The following is a 19,310-nucleotide window of genomic DNA, read 5'->3' on the forward strand; positions in this document are numbered from 1 at the left end:
ATTTATTTATTTATTTAAAATGAATGTTAATTTAAATTCATGATTAACAGCTTTCCATCTAAATTGAAGGTCAGACATTAAAAAATGATAAATTATTATGTTCATTGTAAAAATTACATTACAAAATAACATGCACACAAAAAAGAAAACTAAGTAGAAAGACGTTCTGGAGAAATAAATTTGTTCTAGTCTATCAGTTCCAGCACTTTCTGTCATGCAGCATAGTTTAGTTCCAGCATCTGACAAAGGAACCTCACTGCTCTGCAATATTTAGTTTAAGCTCATTATTTCTATCAGCTTATACATTAAGACAACATTCAAGTTGTATATAAATAATACATTATTATTTAAGTTAACTACAGGATATACTACAAGTGCAGATAATATTGTTGGGATGCAGTTTAGTAGCATTTTTAGCTACTTTTACTGTATTTCTTTGATGAAAGTCCTCTCCTGCCCTCACCGTGCTTACTAGGCTGTTTTTAGAATTGCTAGTTCTGCTGGTTCTGCAACAGGATGGTAGCACAATAAGCATAGTTTTATTTTTAAAAATTATAGTTGTAAACCACTTAGAAAAAGTATAGAAATTTTTAAATAATAACCAGTATGTTAAGTGTTGTGCAGTACAGCAGCAATAACTAAGGGCAAATACCTAGTCTGTTTATGAGGAAAATGCAAGAATATTGAGAAGACTTCAAATGTTATAAAAACGTCGCATTCAAAGGCTTATTGGAAAATGGGAATTGGCCTTATTAAAACATGGGTGAATCTCTTTCATGGCAGGCATGTTTTAAACTCAGATCAAATTCTATATATAATTTTGTAAGACAAGTTATGCCGTTTTTAACAGCATCGCTTAATTTGTCACTGTGAACTCCCTACAGAAAATCTGTAGTTCCCAGCATGGACACAGTAAAAAAAACCCTACAGGTGGTTTTTTCCCCCATCTATGTCTGATAGATGAAATATATATAATATAAAAATTGCAATTCCCATATTGTGAATTGCAGATTCTCCTAAGAGAGTTCACATTGACAAAGAAGGTCCATACGCAAAACGTTTTGCACCAAATACTGTTAATACAGAGTTGCGGGGGGGAGGGAGGGATTGGCCATGGCATGTTTTTAAAGGAAGCTACCACAGAATCACAATCAAACAGATTAGAACCGTTGTGGAAAAACAGGACATCCTTGGGAAGATCCATTATCCCAGAGTGTCTAAGGGCATGTCAGTCATTTTAACAACTTGGCTTGTCTCACAAACAGGAGCCAAAGCAGCCTAATATGACAACAGCTAGAAGTGCTTGGGAAAATGCCCCTTCTGGCACCTTCTGGAACAGGGTTTTGCCCTACATTCTCTCCATATCCTAATACCACCACTTACCACACTTAGTGATGGAGCTCCTTTGTATATTTCTATTTTTTTGTTTCACTGTAACGTCTGACCTTCGTATTTTCTGAAAATAATTAGATGATTGGGTTTGCTATTTTTTATTAGACCTAGAAAAAAACACACTAAACATTATATATCTGAAATGCCCATTCTTTCATTCTGTATAAATCGTTACCAGTTTGTATTTCCTACTTTTTTCCCTTCATGACAAATCATAAAGCAGGAATCAAACTTCTTATGATGTTTTACAAGAAGAATTCTGAAACACGTGTCACCTTTTGTGCATGCTCTCTGCTCCATGTATACATGCAAATAAAAGGCAGTATCCCATGGGGCTCCTGTTTGAACAGAAACTTAAAGCAACCTTGATTTCTGTTTGTATATCTGTTCAGTTTTGTATAGGATTGGATTCCAACTTAACGAAGGTTGGGGAGCACTACACCTTATTTGCAAACTTGAAGCTAAAGCCCGTATTCATAAACTATTCAACAAACAATTTTCAGATAGCATTTCCATGATTTGTGCCAAGGATTATTTATAACAAAATTATGTTTTCCCTTAGGCATCTGTGAACAGTTGGTCCTATTTATTTCTGTGTTTTATCCATCATCTTTGGAGGATTGAAAAAAAAGTGATGGATGAAATTACATGAAAATTGAAACAAAATAGTAAAGCAAGCCCTGGGGGTAAACTCACTCTCATTGTAAATAGAGTACTTTGGTAAACTTGTTCTGATTTGTTCTGTAAGATGGTGCTAATTACAGATTTCTAAGTTCAGTTAATTTTATTTTAAAAACATCATGGGGAATATTCTAATGAGAACATCTGTTGAGCACACAGTGAGCCAAAAACTAGGCTGAGCCAAAATTCAATTGAATGGAGGTATCTTGAATTTGCTTAGGTCAGTGTGTGTGTAAACTTTAAACTCCTCCTCCTTTCTCACCCCCAAGTAAAATTAAAGCTTTTCCCCCACATCTGTGCTGTATTCAGAGCAGCGCCGTACTTTACGTGAAAAACCTGTTCGATATATGCAACAGTGTTTCCCACAGAAAATACGAGAGGGCATAAAGGGTACAGAATTCCCATGTTGGGCCAGAGTGATATGAACACAAGTGTTTAAGTGCACGTCTGTTTGTCCACAGTTCACCTATTTGCTTTGGGAAACATTGGTATGTACATAGGATTGGGTTTTCCATATTAAAAAAATTCTCAGCATTTTTGTATCCTAAACACTATTTGACTATGTTTATCACCAGCACAGAGGAAAAAAACACAATCATTTACGTTAAATAATCAGTGTCACAAGTTTCCAGAGGCATACATTTAAGTCATGGCGATTTCATTTGGTTAAAACCATATTCACCAAACTTGAAACTTTATTATACTCTCTTCTCTGCCCTTTGTGGTCATTGTGGGGACTCCAAGGCAATCACTCATCGATCTATCTATCCAACTGTCAACACCTAATTTAATGTTCTTTAAAGTGTCACTTAACCTTGAATGATGTTGGCCTAAGTCCTTATAGACTTCAAGCTAGACGTCAACTGGCATTATTTCTTCAGCTGGCCAAAACAACGCACTTTGAGAGCTGCAATCTTCTGCTACGTATTTTCCCAGGGTTCAAACTTTCCTAGTTAAACTGAGTGTTAATCAAAACAGCAGAAAAATGGGCAAATTGTATTTAAAAGGCTGGTGTCTTACACCATTCCAAAAATATTTGGGGCATGTAAAAGGATTTCTGGAGCATCTTCAAGAGTGTTCTTGTTTTGATGATACATTTGACTCATATCGAATTTAATTTTTGGTCTGTTCTATTCTCATCATCTTAATTTAACCCATTGGTGCAATAAATCTTGAAGTCACCTACTCACAGAGGAAATGCTCTTTTACACAAATTTTACACAGGCTACTTAACAACAAAAACCATTGCCAGCAAAGCTGGTAACTAAAAATCATGGATGTACAGAAGATCTGCAGCTGAGTTCTTATATATCTTTTGATTCTATCTTCAAATCAGCAAACAATGGGCCCTTTGCCATGGGCTTACTTCCTCCAGATGTTCATCTTTATTCATCTCCTGAATTTCTGGATACCTTTTTATTAAGAAAAAAAACAACCCTCCAGTTTTAGGGAACTCCCTTTTAGGTACTTTTCCTTCCTTTCACTTTGCTTTGGTTGTATTTCTATAGGATTTTATTGATACATGTAAAGGGTATTGTGCTCATATGTACTTTATCTGAGCAAAGCCAATTCAAATAAGCTATATCAACCCAAAGATTGAAATAGCCCAGTCTGCATTTCGCTGTTGTGACAGTTTTCAAGGTCTTCAATCTAGATATTCCTTCCTCCTCACAAAACTTCAGTTCTCTTTCAGTGTGAATGATTCTGAAAACAGCTATAGCTTGTTTATATACCCAAATGCCCAGGGAGCATTCTGCGATTTGGGTGTTTTTACTTACGCTCCAAATCTAGCCCTGCTGTGTATGGGTTGCAACTAACAAAGTCATTGTGTGAGCAGAATGACTTCAGCTTACACACCATAACTTCCCCCTTTTCTCCATCTTTCCACCACCCCTCAAACATGCCTGTTGCTCTCTCCCAGATCTGCTCTGGGGTTTACACCAGCCTTCCTGGAGGCAACTCAGCAGCCAGAGCATTAACAAGAGCAGGAAGGTGTGAACACACAACACTGCTTCTAGCTGCCAGTTTTTAAATGATTGTATAATTTAAAGTGTTTCTTTTGACCTTACAAAGCCCATGACCCTACTACCTAAAGGGCCACCTCTTCCCATATGAAAGACAGACACAGGCCTTCTCTATAGTAACTCCCTTCTCTAGAAAACTCTCCATGATAAAAGAAAGGCATGCCTGGCACCAACTTCACTCTAATTATGCAGTAGATAAAAATGTTTTTATTCATTCCAGTCGTTCTGGACAGCTTTATGATACTGATGCTGCAGTTCTTCAATCCAGGCTTTACTGTGTGTTTTTATAAATGTTACGGCACTGAGACTGCTCATTGTTATAACATATTTTATTGTATATGAGAGAGAGAGAGAGAGAGAGAGAGAGAGAGAGAGAGAAAGAAAGAAAGAAAGAAAGAAAGAGAGAGAGAGAATATCACTTGGAGACTTTTTAGTATTATGTGATTTTTTAAAAAAAATCACTACTAAGGCCCTGCTCCACACAAGGAAACGAGGAATGAGAGGGTGGACAGCAAAGCAAGGTCAAGTAAAAATTAAGAGATTAAAAAACTATTAAGCAATTTATCAATGCTTTTAAATAAAGGAAGTTCTTAAAGTTACAGTTCTTAAAACATAGTTTTACAAGGTCTGCCTCTGCAGATTCTGACTGTATAGAATAGCAGCAACTTCACGGTGGTGGTGGCAGTTCTGCCTGTCTTGCACTCCCTATAGGTACCCCCTTCTCCCCCACCCTGCCCATCAGATCCAGATGACAGTGCCCAGGCCAGGAGGACAGGGCAGCTCCTGCCCCACAGTCAAGAAAGCTGACTTGATGATGGTAAAAGAAATCAGAGTAAACACAGCATTCTCCTTTGCACCTATCCATCATTTCAACATGCCTAGATGTCTCCTTTCACCTGTCACACACTTTAAAATTCCTGTTGGGGGAAAACCAACAACTAGATTCCTTTGTTGTTATATTTTGACTTATTTGGCAATAACAAAACTTAAAACTTTCTCAAATCAGACGTTTTCGAAAGATGCACACCGTAACAGAAGCCCTTATTTGTAGTTAAATTATGATGTATTACATTTTTGTGCATTTTGTTATAATATAATCTGAGCCTTTTCACACTTAATAAGGGACAAGTGCTCGAAACCATGTTAGGTTGAAGGTTATCATCTTAAATTCATACTACTCTCATACTATCCAAAAACCAGGAAAGCTTAGTTGTTGCTCTTCATTTCGTTTCATGATCTGCATTGGTTTCATTTGCTATATTAGGCACTTATAGGAAGCTCCTTCAGGATAGAAGAACAATTCAACAAGAAAATAACAATTAATGGTAAAATCTGATATTTTTTGCCTGCCAGTGGAACTGACATCATTGGCAGAATGAACTCCCCCAAATTTAGTCTTATTTATATATTTTAAAAATTGTATATTGCTATAGCATGAAAAATATTAAAGTGGTTTACAGCAAATTATCAGTAGAAAAGACTTTATGACCTGAAAATAGAGACAATGCACTTACTTTTGTAACCCAAGAAAATCTTTAATAATAATTGTGCTTTTAAGTGGTTTACAGCTATAAAAAGAAAACAGTGCAATAATACAATAAAGTCATCAAAAAGTTAAAAACATATCTCAATTAATCATTCTGGAAGGGTGTACTCTTAATTGCCTGCATAGACCTGGAGGAATAGAAAAGTCTGTTGGTGGAGTACTCCACAGGACTGAACCAATGACACTGAAGGGATGCCCTTGAGCTGAGTTCTTAAATGCATGTGAATTCGCAAAAGACTGTAATAGAGCGGTAGAGTTCTTCTTTGCATGCAAAAGGTTCCAAGTTCAATCCCCAGCATCTAAAGGTATGGCTTGAAGATACTATTGTCTGAAATCTTAGAGAGCCACCTCTGGTCAGTGTGGACATTACTGAGCAACAAGGACCAGTGTTCTGATTCAATATGATGCAGCATCTTACGTTTCAAATATTACTGGTTTCTTAAAAATTTGTTACTGGATAACTGTCTCAGAACTGAAGTTGCAAATGCTTTTGTTTAATGTGATGCGGGGAGGAAGAGATGTTTCCGTTTGAAAACAACATAGTTCTAAAGCGACACCACAGCGGTGTTCTTTTCAAATAATGTTTATCCTGGAGGTATGCAACTTTTAATATAACTGTATGAAAACAAGTGTGTTCTTTCCTGCTGAGTTCCTTTTCTTCCATGCATTTCCTCTGAAGAGTGGGAAGCTGGCATTGCCTGAGTGTTGTAAACAAGAAATTTTAATAAGGCTGTTTTATATTTTGACATGTCCAATTACTCGTGAAAATGTTGCCCTTGCATTTTAAGCAGCAGGACGCTTATTCACTCCCCTGCTTCAGATAGCTACATTTACAGGCAATGAAGGAAAAATCCTTAAGGCTAGAACACAGTTTAAAGAGAATAAAACCCACATCAAAGGATGAACTAATGGATTGCTGTAATGCTTACTATCTTGCTTTCCCAAAGGGAATAGGAATGGCAGTAGCTATGTATCCACACACAGTGTTGATTACATCCTTTATGGTCAATGAGAGTTCCTGTTTTATGTTCATAAACAGAACATGATAACCATTTTTAAAGATACAAGTGTGTGGCTGGGTGTGGATTTGTGTTTGTATGTGTATTTCTTTGATTCCCCATGCAAGATACAAAATTATTGCAATTTAAATGGAAACGGCAGTAGTTGCCAGCTACTCAGCTCACTGTTTCAGCTGGTTGTGCTGTGTGAAAAAACTCTGCAGCAGCACAGTAGAGACATTCCTTTATAAGCAGTTCTGTTTGTTAAATAGAAATCCCGCGGAAACATTTGACCCCTCACGCCTTGCTGCTTTTCAATTCAGCTGTGAGGCCTTTGCCATGGAATTATTTATCAGGGCCTTTAATTGCATGTGGGACAGTTGATAAATTTGAGTGCATTGTGCATCACATCATGTGAGGAAACATCCCAGATGCTCATGTATAAGCCAGGAGTCATGGTGCATTTGAGTAAATAGCCCTCCATCTGCTTCTGAGGACCACTGCTGAGTAGCAATATGCACTCCTAATGGAGTTGTCTTAGCCTCCTGTGTCAGCTGCGCAGTAGGAGGTAGGGCCCAGTTCGTTTGAAGGAGTACAGCGATTGTATACTATAATCCTTCTGATTATGACCTCCAATATGAACAGACCTTTGGGGATGTACCATTTATGCCAATTCTATTTTTTTCTTTAAAAAAAAAAAGAAATAATGGCAGACAACTTCCTTTTCTTCTGAACTAGCCATGGGGAAGTATAGTCTGTTGTGGCACAGAACCAAAATAATTAGCTAGTATGGTAGACATGCAAATACCCAGTGGCCTTGATATCCAAGCCCCTTGCAAATCAAGTCTGGATGAACATACATCTGTGGTGAAAGTGTACGGGAGTAGAAAGGCACGGAGTACTGGCAGAACATTTTATTTATACTTGTTAGCTTAGATTACTATATAGTTCCATAGGATTTTCAGCAAAACACACTGCCCACTTTTATTGCTGAAACACAGTCACTAAACAAATCAGTTTTCCAGAAAGTCAAGTCCTAATAATTACAGAGGCAAACCTTCCCCCCAGATGGTTGAGCTGTTTCTTAAATGCAGTATGTGACAATTTGTCACCAGGAGGTCCTCCTAGGGATAGTGAAACACTTCAGTTGAACTGTCTGTGTTTTCAGCACCGGGGAGAATTCTGAGTGGCAAGAAAGACTGTTGCCTGCAATATCCCCAGGATAAATCCTGTAAGTGGGTTTTGGGAGCCTCCAAGAAGAACTGAAGACTAGAGCCAAGGAAATAGGGATAAGCAACTAGGATAAGCTGTCTCATTTGAACATTGTCTTTATTTCTGCCCTTGTTCATAGCTGCCCATATAAATCTGCCTATATGCATTGTTCAGATGAGAATGTAGGTGTGTTGCTACTGCAGAGGTGTATATCTAAAAGCAGAGTGTAACTAATAGTGGGAAAAACACATCAAGAGTGATGTTTCTTATGGGCTACCAGATTATTTTTTTATAAAGAATATATCCACCCTGCCTTGTGAAGCAATACATCTTGTCTCTGGGATAAGCCTGCCATTTTCTCAGTGTTTAGCCCTTATGGAGTCTGTCAAATTTATTCAGATTTGTGTTTGTACATTTTGTTTTAAGACAATCCAACTCCCTAGCACTCAGTTCTGTTTTTAATAGTGGGGCCTTATCTTACTTAACCACAGCAGCCCCGTTATTCAACATGTGCCAAGTAGTTTCAGAAATGACACCACTCAGCAAGTCCATTACCGAACTGCCAGGGATAGTAAATGGCTTGCACCTTGAATTCTGTTTACAGTAAGTCACGTAAAAAGTGCATTTCTTCTATAAATGGTTGAGTTTATAAGGCCTTTAAACAAGGGACAGCTTACACATTATCAACTTGGCAAGTCAGATACCAGAGCTTACACTTTAATTAGGCATTGCTAGAATAGCCGTTGCTGCACAGTTTGCATTCCAGAGGCTAAGATACACAAAGAGCCCTCTCACACATTTTATTGGAATCTTCTTGATAAAGTCACAGTGAATATTGTGCTATAAATCCTGCTGAAAGGGGACCCTGGGCCTTTTCCTGTCCATGCAATGGAATTTGGGTTTTAACTTATTTGCTCGTTTGCCTTCATTATGAATTTCTAATGGCCTGCTCAGTTCAAGGTTTTCTGCATAAGAATTTAAGAGGGTCCGCAGCTATTACTGTGAACCTGAAGATGGTGATAGGCCAGCCTTTGGCTTCAAAAGTTAGTGTGCTGTATGCAGACACTATTAGAACCTAAATGGAAAAGGGTAGCAGAGGAAGCAAAACTATTGGGAAGCAGAAAGAAGCATTCAAACCCAAAACAATAATATATTGGTATTTTTATACATTTAAAACAGATGGGCAGCTTTGAATATTATAATGTTACAGTAACAAGTGGGGCCTGCTATACACTTTCTTGGTGAAGTTGTTTTGGTTCCTTGTTTCAGCCAAGCAGCTATGATTTTTCCATTCACCCTCATTTTTCTCTCTCTCTCCAGCAGTCAAGTCAGCATTTTTTACTTCCTAAGTACACTCAGTTACCATTGGCCTATTTTAGAGATCGTCTCCCTCACCCCGATTCGGGGAGGTTTTTTTCATTTAAAAAATAAACCCCACAATGTGTACTTCTGCAAGTCTTGGTCTTCCCACTGTAATTTCCCTCATGTGTATGGATGGTACCATTTTGGCCACATAAGGATAGGCAGTCAGAGAATGCATTTGCAAATAGTATATGTAGGATGCACAGCCAATATTTATTCCTTTGCAAATAAGTAGACTTGCTGGCAACTGAAGTAACATAGCTTGGAGTAGAAATGCCATCTCGAGGCTCCAAGGGACAGTTTGCTTCTCCAAACCTTTTCATTCAGATTGGATCACTTAAAAAAAAAATCAAGGTTATTTAAATAATTGTGTGGGGTTTTTTTAAAAAGATTCTAGGTTTTTGATGAATGTATTTCCTAAAAAACATGCATACTGATAGGTTGCTGAAACACAGGTTAACTATTTGTACAATAACCAATATAATACATAATGATTCATTTATTTAATACTTTATGTCAGAAATCTGATTTAAGAGATTTGAGTGTTGAGTTTAGTATCCTTTGTTAAATTAATAATTTTTCTCTAGCCAGATTATTTTTAAGATGCTATATCATTAGTATACTAGACAATTTTTAAACATGCCTGCTAAACATGTCTGTACATTAGACATTCCTTATCTTAGCACAGCAGATGAATGACTGGGAAGGAGTAAAGCTACCACAATATCCTCTTTGGTAGTCTGCACATGTGCTATTTCATGCTAAGTCATATTTGGCTTATTGTTATGTGTCATCCATGAATTGTCTGCTAGTTAACAGAAATACACCATTGTGTTGGGATATTCGGCCTACTGTCCATGCTCCATCTCTCTCCAACAATCAAGATCAATCAAGACCACCTTCGAGTTATTACTGATGAGTCTGGATTACCATGTAGACAAAAAGAGATATTAGCAGCTCAAGAGTGCTTCTTTTCTAAGCCTGTGCACATCAAAGACAACTCTGCCTTTTCAGACAATTGGTTGTTAAATCCTTTTATCAGGGGATAAAATATTATGATGACCGTCAAAATTCCTTACTTAAGTGCTTTTAAGCATGGAGCCATTTATTACATCTCTATGGAGTTTTAGGAGCTCCACTTTACCACTTGGTAGAACTAGCCCCCTTCTCAGCTAGAAGGATGTATGCAATTATCAATATCTTTGTTGCATGTTTGTACTATTTCGGGAGTTTACAACCCAGCTTAATTTTTTTAGCAAAAGCAGACGTAGTTATTTAGAGATAGTTATGTAGACATAGTTTAGAGGGATATTCTTCTGAATTTCCTCATTATCCCTGCCCCCTCCCCACCACCCAAGCAGTTTTCAAAATTATATATTCACACACTACTTTCAGGTATTCCACAGGCTGCCTATGACATTTTTTTTCCCTGCAGTGTTTGGTCTGATTGAACTCTAACCCAAAATATATTCCAAAATATTTTTTCATGTGGTTATGAATATTTGCAGCCAGCATGAAGTAGTTGCTGGTAAAGTACAATGAAAGAAGGGGAACATTGTCCTAAAAGAGAAATCAAAGGGGGAAAGAGTTGCTTGAGATACTTTTTCTAGCTGTCCTCAATCTCTTATCAGTTTTATAAGTGTGTTTTACCTCTTCTGTATTTAATACATTAGTAACTCAAAAGTCCGTACAGATTACAACAATGGCAGATTTGGGGTTCTTTGTTTGTCTTACTATCGCCTGGTGGCTTGAAGCCAAATATTATAGCTGAGATGCTCAGTATTCTGCCAAGAACTTGCATAGAGGGCTTTCTGCTGCATCTTGCCCTTCTTGACCTGGCATCAACTACTATGTTGAGAAGATTAATACGACTCTAGATGTCCAAGGGCAGGCATACCCCTAATTTATTTATTTCTAACGTAGAGAGAGAGTTAAATAATTCATGGGAAAGAGTTGACAGGATTTCTTATTTTTGTCCCTCCCTCCAAGGGCAGCACCATCTCTCAGGGTTTAGGCATGAGTGGCCGAGAGGAACTCCTTCTCCCAATGCCCTGGATTGATGGGAGGAAGCCTGAGTTCTCAATTAAAGCTGTAATTTAGTTTTGCATTTCAATTTTAAAACCAAACAGCCTCCAGTCTTTTTCATGAGTCATGAACCTTTTTGCATGAGCGAGTGAGGAAATAAGTGAATATGCATATTAGTATTTTTTCTTCCTCATGTAATGCCCACTTTGTTTGCTTAAATGAGTGCCCTTTTACTTCATTACACTGTTGGTTAATGTAATTCTGTGTCTTTGCGAGAGCAGATCCCATCATCAGTTTTCCTGATTGTTCATAAGCTCTTGAAAGCCAGGGAAAGATGGTGACAAAAAGTGCGACACCAGCTTTCCTGCTTTTAAAAGCTGTAATTGATATTGCCTCTGTGTCCCCCATCAAGGAAGAAAAGGTAGCTTTAGCAATAAATCTGTAATCCTTGTGCTTATAGCTTTTTTCCTCCCTTTTAATTAGAAGATATATCTCATTAGACAAGAAGGAAATTTCTGATTAAAACCAGTAATTGAATGTAAAAACATATTTTTCTCTATCTGTGTTTAAGCGTTTTGTAGGTGACAAGCACCACATACAGCTTCATTAAATGATTACATAATGTGCCATTTTACAACGGTTTTGATTTAAAGCTTTGGGTCTATTTGTTGAATGGCTGGTGGTCACACACAGATTGGCTGTTGATCTGTTGTAATTCTGACACTATGTGCCTATAACAAGAGTTATTTTATGGGCTTCATGTTTTTGTTTATTTTTCTTTAAAACAAACAAACAAAAAGTCTTCCACAAAACAGCTACTGGTATGAGGCATATTTCTTCCAGATTTAGTTTCACTTTTATTATTTTTATTACTAGATTATTCATCCCTTCTGAAAATACTAGTAAATGTGGTTTGCATTACTCCAGATGTAAATATAACTGCCTCAAAAGATGTGCTGAGCAAGTTGCTGTGTGCTTTCAGCACTGAGGAATTGCCAGGATTTGATTATTTGTGGTGACGCCTTAATTTGTTATGAATGCTGCCTTCATTGTAATTTTCGAGTTAGTCCAAACCTTGTGGAGGCAAGCAGATACATCTGTGTGTGAAGACAGGCTAATGCCAACCTACCACATGGGAATTGTGGGAAAGTAAAGATGACAATGGCTAGGTTTGAACCATGTCATGGTTAGTGTTGCTCCACCTCTAGTTAATGACTCATTCTTTTGCTCAGAGTTAAGATCTCCCCATGCTTTTCTCTCGTGTTTGGTTGCTTCTTCCTGGTTCTTGGCATAAGTAGATGTATTATATTATCAGTTTGTTGTACTGATTATGTTGTTTGTATTGGTTTGCAGATACTCTGAATGTCTTTTCAAAGCACATTGACTCAAGTGGATTTTGCTTTATTTTATTTTTCCCCATTGTGCGCACATGTTCACACTACAACCACAAAGCTGAAAATAAATGAAGGGGAAGCCTTCTCCGTCAAAAGTTTTAACTTTACACAAACCCCACCCCACACCCAGCATAAACTAATGTGACTTTGCATATATCACAGTACAGTCTCAATGTAAAGTGGAGAGAGCAACTTCAGATACACCAAAATATAAATGAAATAAAGAATACAGATGTACTTCAGGCCCCACAAAACCTGCAAGTGTTTCAGTATCTCAAATATAAGCATTTCCTATCTGAAAACCATGGAGGAAAAGCAGGAAAAACACACTGGACCTTAAAATGTAAAACTCTAACCATGAAACTCTGCAGTTCAGGGAAACATTTCCCCCACTCAGCAGCACCAGAGATGACCTTCCAATCACATGGATGATAGAGTATTCCTCAAGACAGTAGGTTCAGGTATGTTAGATTCATGCACGCTGGGAACTTGTGATGGCAGACTTGTGATACACCACAGTAGTGCATCCACATGTGGTACTGGCACAAAGAGTTTCAATAGTCAGACGGAGTGCCTGCCAGCAGAACTTATCTCCAGGGGTCCAAGAGGCAGTTTTAATTTTTATAAAACAAAGGATATAGGTGCCTACTGGAAGGGATTTTTATTTGATAGCAAAATGGCCATAGATGCCAGGTGTTTGTTCTTTTAAAAGGTAGTTGTATGCACTTGGTGGGACAATCAGTACCAGGCAAAGCACAAGAGCCATTTGTGTTGTAAATTAATGAGTGACAGAGTACTGCCCTGGTTGCATTTTGATATGGGAAAGATTACCCCAGCATATCCAAAAGTACTCTTATATTGATTTCTACCAAAGGTTGAGACTGGTAAGGTTCTCCCTCTCAGTCCATTCCACCTCTTTGTGGATGCCTATCTCCCTCTGAAATTTGAACAATTCTGTTACTTCAGGAAGTGTTTCCTTGTACTGTAGGTGAGTGTTCTATATGGCCTAGGTGGCAAAGACCCTGATGTTACTAACTGTAATTGTGCAAAATCATAAAAGTCATAAATTTTGAAAATTAGTGGTCATTGTATATTTGCTTTAGGTCTTTAAATAGCCTTCCTTGGTCATGAGGACTGGTGACTTATAAAAAAGGTTTAGATAATAAAATTCTGGAGTTGGATGCGTGGGTGAACATCTGCTCATAGATCAGGGCTTTCTCATCTCCCCCTTCCCAGTGTAGACCCCTGGGGGGAGTTTAAAAATGTTTAAAGTCCTGGGGGGGGCTTTAAAAATGTTAGAAGACCCTCCAAAGTAATGCTGCGTGTGGTAAGAAGTGGAAATAAGAGGGGGAACCCCCATGGAAACAGACATGCTTTTCTCTCACAAATGCCTTTAGGTTCAAGTACTGAAACATACATACATCTGAAATAATACGATAACTATATCACTTCTAAAAGTAAAGGCATCTGTTATCTGTAAAAAATACTGAAGTTTCACCATCCATGAACCTGCTGTGGAGAAGGTGTCTAGAGCTCTAGAGCAACTGCATACTTAATGCATTGAGAGCACTGCAAAGATGCAGGTCTTTGCTTTCAGTAGAGGTCACAATGGTACATTGGGAAAAGTTGCTTCTAAAGATCTTGGAGCTTTCAAAACTTGTCCACAACACCGCTCTGCAAGTGTGAACAGTACAGTGGTGTAGTAATTATGCCCAAACATCCCCTACAGATGTACTTAATGTGGTTTAGCTTTGCTTACGTGAATGTAGCCGAAACTGTAGGAGGGACCCAGCCTTTCAAGTCTGAACAGCATTATATGAGACAATGTTGACAAGGGGAAAAATAGGCTTGTGAAGTCTGTTTGCATTTATAACTAATTGAAGGTTATATGCCTAACACTTCTGCCTCAGAAACCAATATGTGAATACATTATTCAAATGAATCATCAAATTGAAAACCTTTCCAGCATCATTAAGGCTTCTATCTTTCATTCATGTTCTGTCTTCACAACAACTTGTTTGGTGATTCTGCCTTTCCTAATCAGTACAGTGTTGACATTTTAAAAAACGTGCTCACAATGACTCTTTTTATTACAATAAACTGTTTTGACAGTATTGTACGCAGATGAAATTCCTGTCTTGGGGAGTATCTATCTCACCTTTACTGTCATGCTCCCACTTACCGGTTGGTGCAGAACATAATGAAAGCAAAGTTAATTTAAAATTGTTCCCATTGTCAGCAGCAACAATAAAACTATAGCTTTGGGGGAGAAAAGTGTTTCATTGCTGGTGTACCTGCAACCAAAAAGTACAGTGGTACCTCCAGGTGCAAACTTAATCCATTCCGGAGGTCTGTTCGTAAGCGGAAACCGTTCGTAACATGAGGCACTCTTTCCCTAATGGTGCCTCCTGCTGCTGCCGCACCGCTGGAGTGCAATTTCCGCTCGCATCCCAGGGCAAAGTTCGCAACAAGGGGCATCTACTTCTGGGTTAGCAGAGCACGTAACCCAAAGAATTTGTAAGGGGGACGGCTCGCAACACGAGGTACCACTGGAAGGAAGGAAGGCTGATTAAATGCCTATTTTGTCTCATTGCGGATAGCTGTCTCAATGCATCTGTTAAAGAGTATGCCATGGAGCACTATAGAATATGAATACAGTCTCAGGGTTGTTGTCTTGCCTGTTAGGTAGGAGTCTAGATAAATAAAAGGTTTTTGTTTTATTTTTTACTGTTGCTTTACCCTTATGCTCTCTCTTTTTAGGTTTTTTTTAAAAAATTATTTTATAGAAGCTGCCATGGGAACTGGAAATGAGCTAGGCCCATGTTGGATAAAATAAAATATTGATACGGTCATTTGTTAGCAAGATGGGGGAAATTCATCCTTAATGCACCGTCTCCTGCCACATATTAGAGTTTGGGTGATCTGTGTAGTTACCTGAAGCCTACGCAATTATGGCTTCCTGGACATTTTATCTTGCAATCCTTTCCGCCCTTACCTGGGTGTAAGTCCCATCAAACTCATTGCAGCTTTCTTCTGAGGAGACATTTGTGATGTTGTTGCTATCATTTCTCCCAAGGTGGGGCAGAGTGCCTGATTTTCTGAAAGTGCTGTCCTTCACTTTGAGTTTACTTCAGTTTTGGATAAGCTGCCTTGAACATGTCTACAATTAAGAGTCCATTTTGGAACAGCTGAGCTGCTGTACAAGCTGCTGTACATAGCCAAGCTGCTATGTACGGTGCTTGATTCAACATACCATTTCTTCCATTTGGAGGCTCAGGGCTGTGCTGCCAAATGAAATAGCAGTGCTCAAGCACAAAGCTCTGGCATTTTGTCTCTCACAAATGGGCCCCTTATGCTGCTGATGTTGTCACTCATGTTCAGATGGAGGTATACATGTACCCATTAGTGAGAGTCCATTATTTATTATAATAAAATAATCAAAATTCCATAATATTGGAAGGTTGAATTGCACAAGCATTTCCTTGAATGCACTTAAGAGTTCAACGACCGTGTGCGTGCATGCATGCTTACATCTCCATTTATGCAGCAGAGAAAGTGTAATAAGGGCTGAGAAGTTAATCAATGCCTGTTTTTAGGCTTAATTTATGGATGTCCAATCTTTAGCTCCCTCAACCTCCAATTCATTTCTTAATTATGTTTGTAAAGAACAGCGGAAGCCTGTTTTCACCAACTGTGTTGTCTGCCAGTTCCTATAGATCGATTTTTTCTTTCTTTCATGGCACAGTGAGAGCAGCTGAGCGATACATTGTGATGGACCTGGATAAATTCAGAAACAAGTCCATGATCATGTTGATATTCAGCACTGGAAGACAGTATTTAGCTGTCTCAAAACAATAAAATATAAACACAGTTTAACCAGTTCATTGTAACAAAAGCCCTTGATTCAAAGGATTTATATTATAGTCTCACGTGAATTAGGTGCCAAAAAAAAGCCTCTGTGGTTTTGGTTTGGTTTTGTAATACCGACTGCTGTCCACTGCCCAGGATGAGTAGAGTTCCATATGAATGCATAGCAATTGTGCAGGGCATGGATACTTGATTCTTACTCACAAGGGATTACCTTCCCACCAAAGCTATCGTTGAATGGTTCTTTCCCAGACTGACAGACAATTTTTGGGAAGCCCTGCTGTGTCAGTGGCAGCTTGATCTAAATGAGCAGGAAAGCAGCCTTTTTATTTCACTGTCCTGAAGTCCCTGTTGATGGCATGAGGTTAGAGGGGCTCTGCCCCAGCCAAACACTATTAGAGACAAATGTCAGTGAGCTTTGGACGGAAAAAGCTCTCTGATTATTCGCTCCATTCAGGCGTATCTTTCTCCAGTAAGCTTTTAGTCACTCCCACTGCCGGCGAGATGTAATCCTTGCAGAGCCAAGGGGGAGGCATGTTGCATATTCCTTAAGATTACATGGTGTACCAAATAATACATAAGACAGTGGCTCTTAGCTATGCAAAGGTCATGGGCTTCCTTGACACAGGTTGCTTCTCCTTCCTGCCATAATGTGATGGTGATTTAAATAATAGTAATAATAATAGGCATCCTCTTTTTAAACTAAACTGGCTGTGCAGAAGCAGAGGCCTAAGAAAATAGTTCCCATAGCTCAGTGAAGAAGCAAATTGCATTTTATTACCATTTTATTTTTGTACCCTATCCTTCAGCAGGTTCCTATTATGCCTCCCATGCATCATTTTCCACATTCAGTTCTTGGTATATTGTGTTGAATAGGAGCTGAATGAGCAGGGCTGGGAAAGACCTTTACCCGAGACCTCAAAGATCCACTGCCAGCCCGAATAGACCAGTGGCATATGTTCATAATTTGATTTCTGGAATAGTGCCTCTTTGTTGTCCACTATGCAGGCAGCAGAAAGCAGCTCTCGAGGTAGACACACTGGATACTGCTTTGGCTTTGGGTATGCTCTATGTTCTAAAATGTGCAGCTGTTTATCTGTGCTTCCTTTTTTGAAGTGCAGTTAAAAAAATGTGGGGTGGCATATGCTGCACTCTGGCTCATCTGTATGTAGCTTATGAAGGGCCCTGGCTTGGTAACTGTGAAAAGCAAGTGAAATAACCTGTTCTGTAAAGTAACAATATTCTCTATTTTCAGCAGAAGCTGGTTGTGTGCCCTTGGGCACTCTTGAGGTGGTGGTTCAGAGCACTGCCAAAGACAAGGCAGCTGTGCAAATTTTCATGGAATTTACTTGTTTTGTGAATATGAGCTGGCTTTGACAGCCTTTTGCCTTACAGGGTGGTACATCAAGCACACCACGTATATCCTGTTCATACCTCATCAAAGTTCTCTCCTAACTCCCGCTTACACCCATACACACACACACACACACACACACACACACACACACCCCTAGTGATTTTAAAAATGGATAAAACACACCAGCTGGATCATCAGGTCCCAGGCTATGTCTGCAAACAGGGGGAAAAAATCTGCTTATGACTTGTCAACAGAGCAGATGTTACACTAAGGGAAATGGAACATATTGTCTCCCATGGGATCTGTCACTGTCACACAGGTACTCTTCAGAGTGTGACTGCATTGAATTTCCAAGGGCGGGTGGGGAAAACGGGCCCCTGTTTTTCTATTGCACACTGTGAAAAAAAGTCTCCCCGTCTGGAATTAAATATTGCAGAGTCAATACTGCAGAATATTGTTTCCTGGATGAAAGAAGCCTTTCCAAATTCCAGATGCAAACATCTAGTCCATGTAGAAAGTGCTTCAAGTTTTACATCTCCCTAGCATGAACATGGCTTTTAATATTAGGCCTTTAGCTGTACATCACCTATTGCAATAGCAAAGGATATTTGCACATTACATCTACTGGGGTCAATTTAGTAATATGGAAAATTGGTAGATAACAGCCAGCCCTATTACAGGCAAGTAGTTGTGTTTTTCCATAAAAATCTCTCAAGCCCTATAATATTGGCTTTCACAGAGTGTTCTGCCAGCTCCTCAAAGAGTTGACACTTGACTTATTTTTATGCCACATGAAGTGGTGCAAACCTAAGAAAGGCATGTCCAGAGCGTAAATAAATATAAAAAATATAATTCATATTTTTAAAAGCAAGTTCTGCATTCACAAGACAAGATTTTCCATTTGGATTTTAACGCTTTCATGTTCGTTAGTTTGGAGAGATTCTTTTGGAGCTCATCACAATCCCTTTTTGTTTTAAGCACCGTGAACAATTTGGTATCATCAGACATGGCTACTCACTCCTAACTCTAGATCACATTAATCCACTTTATGAAAATTGAAAAGGGGGGAACTTACTGTTATCGTCTGCTTTTTTAAAAAAATGTTTCAGAAGTGTCACTGAACAATTGAGGAACATGCTTTTAAAATATGTTTCAATGTCCTGTTTTTGATATTTTCCGTTTCAACAGTGTTCAAAGTACAGCATCCTTTATAGCTCATCTGAAGTGGTAACAAAATTCCTGTTTTTTTTCTCTTCCCTTCCCTCTGAACTTCATCATCAGTCCATTCAGCTATCTTTACACAGATACTTGAGCCAAGTGATCAAGTGATGAGCTTGCCTTCATTTCCAGGGTGCTAGATTCACATGACAAAACTCTGTCACTTCTTAACTAATGTTGTTGTGTAAATATAGGTCCAAGTGTTACAAGATCAGTGCTTGAATGTGTTCACTG

At 38.6% G+C, this 19,310-nt stretch overlaps 1 protein-coding gene across 1 annotated transcript in view; it reads left to right on the forward strand.

The window, feature by feature from the left end:
* COX10 (cytochrome c oxidase assembly factor heme A:farnesyltransferase COX10) overlaps window positions 1–19,310 on the forward strand; it is a 100,538-nt gene that overhangs the window by 67,779 nt on the left and 13,449 nt on the right. The window lies entirely within an intron of this gene.

This window comes from Podarcis gaigeae (genome assembly GCF_964106915.1).
Source record: "Podarcis gaigeae genome assembly, chromosome: 2".
Taxonomy (NCBI): Eukaryota; Metazoa; Chordata; class Lepidosauria; order Squamata; family Lacertidae; genus Podarcis; species Podarcis gaigeae.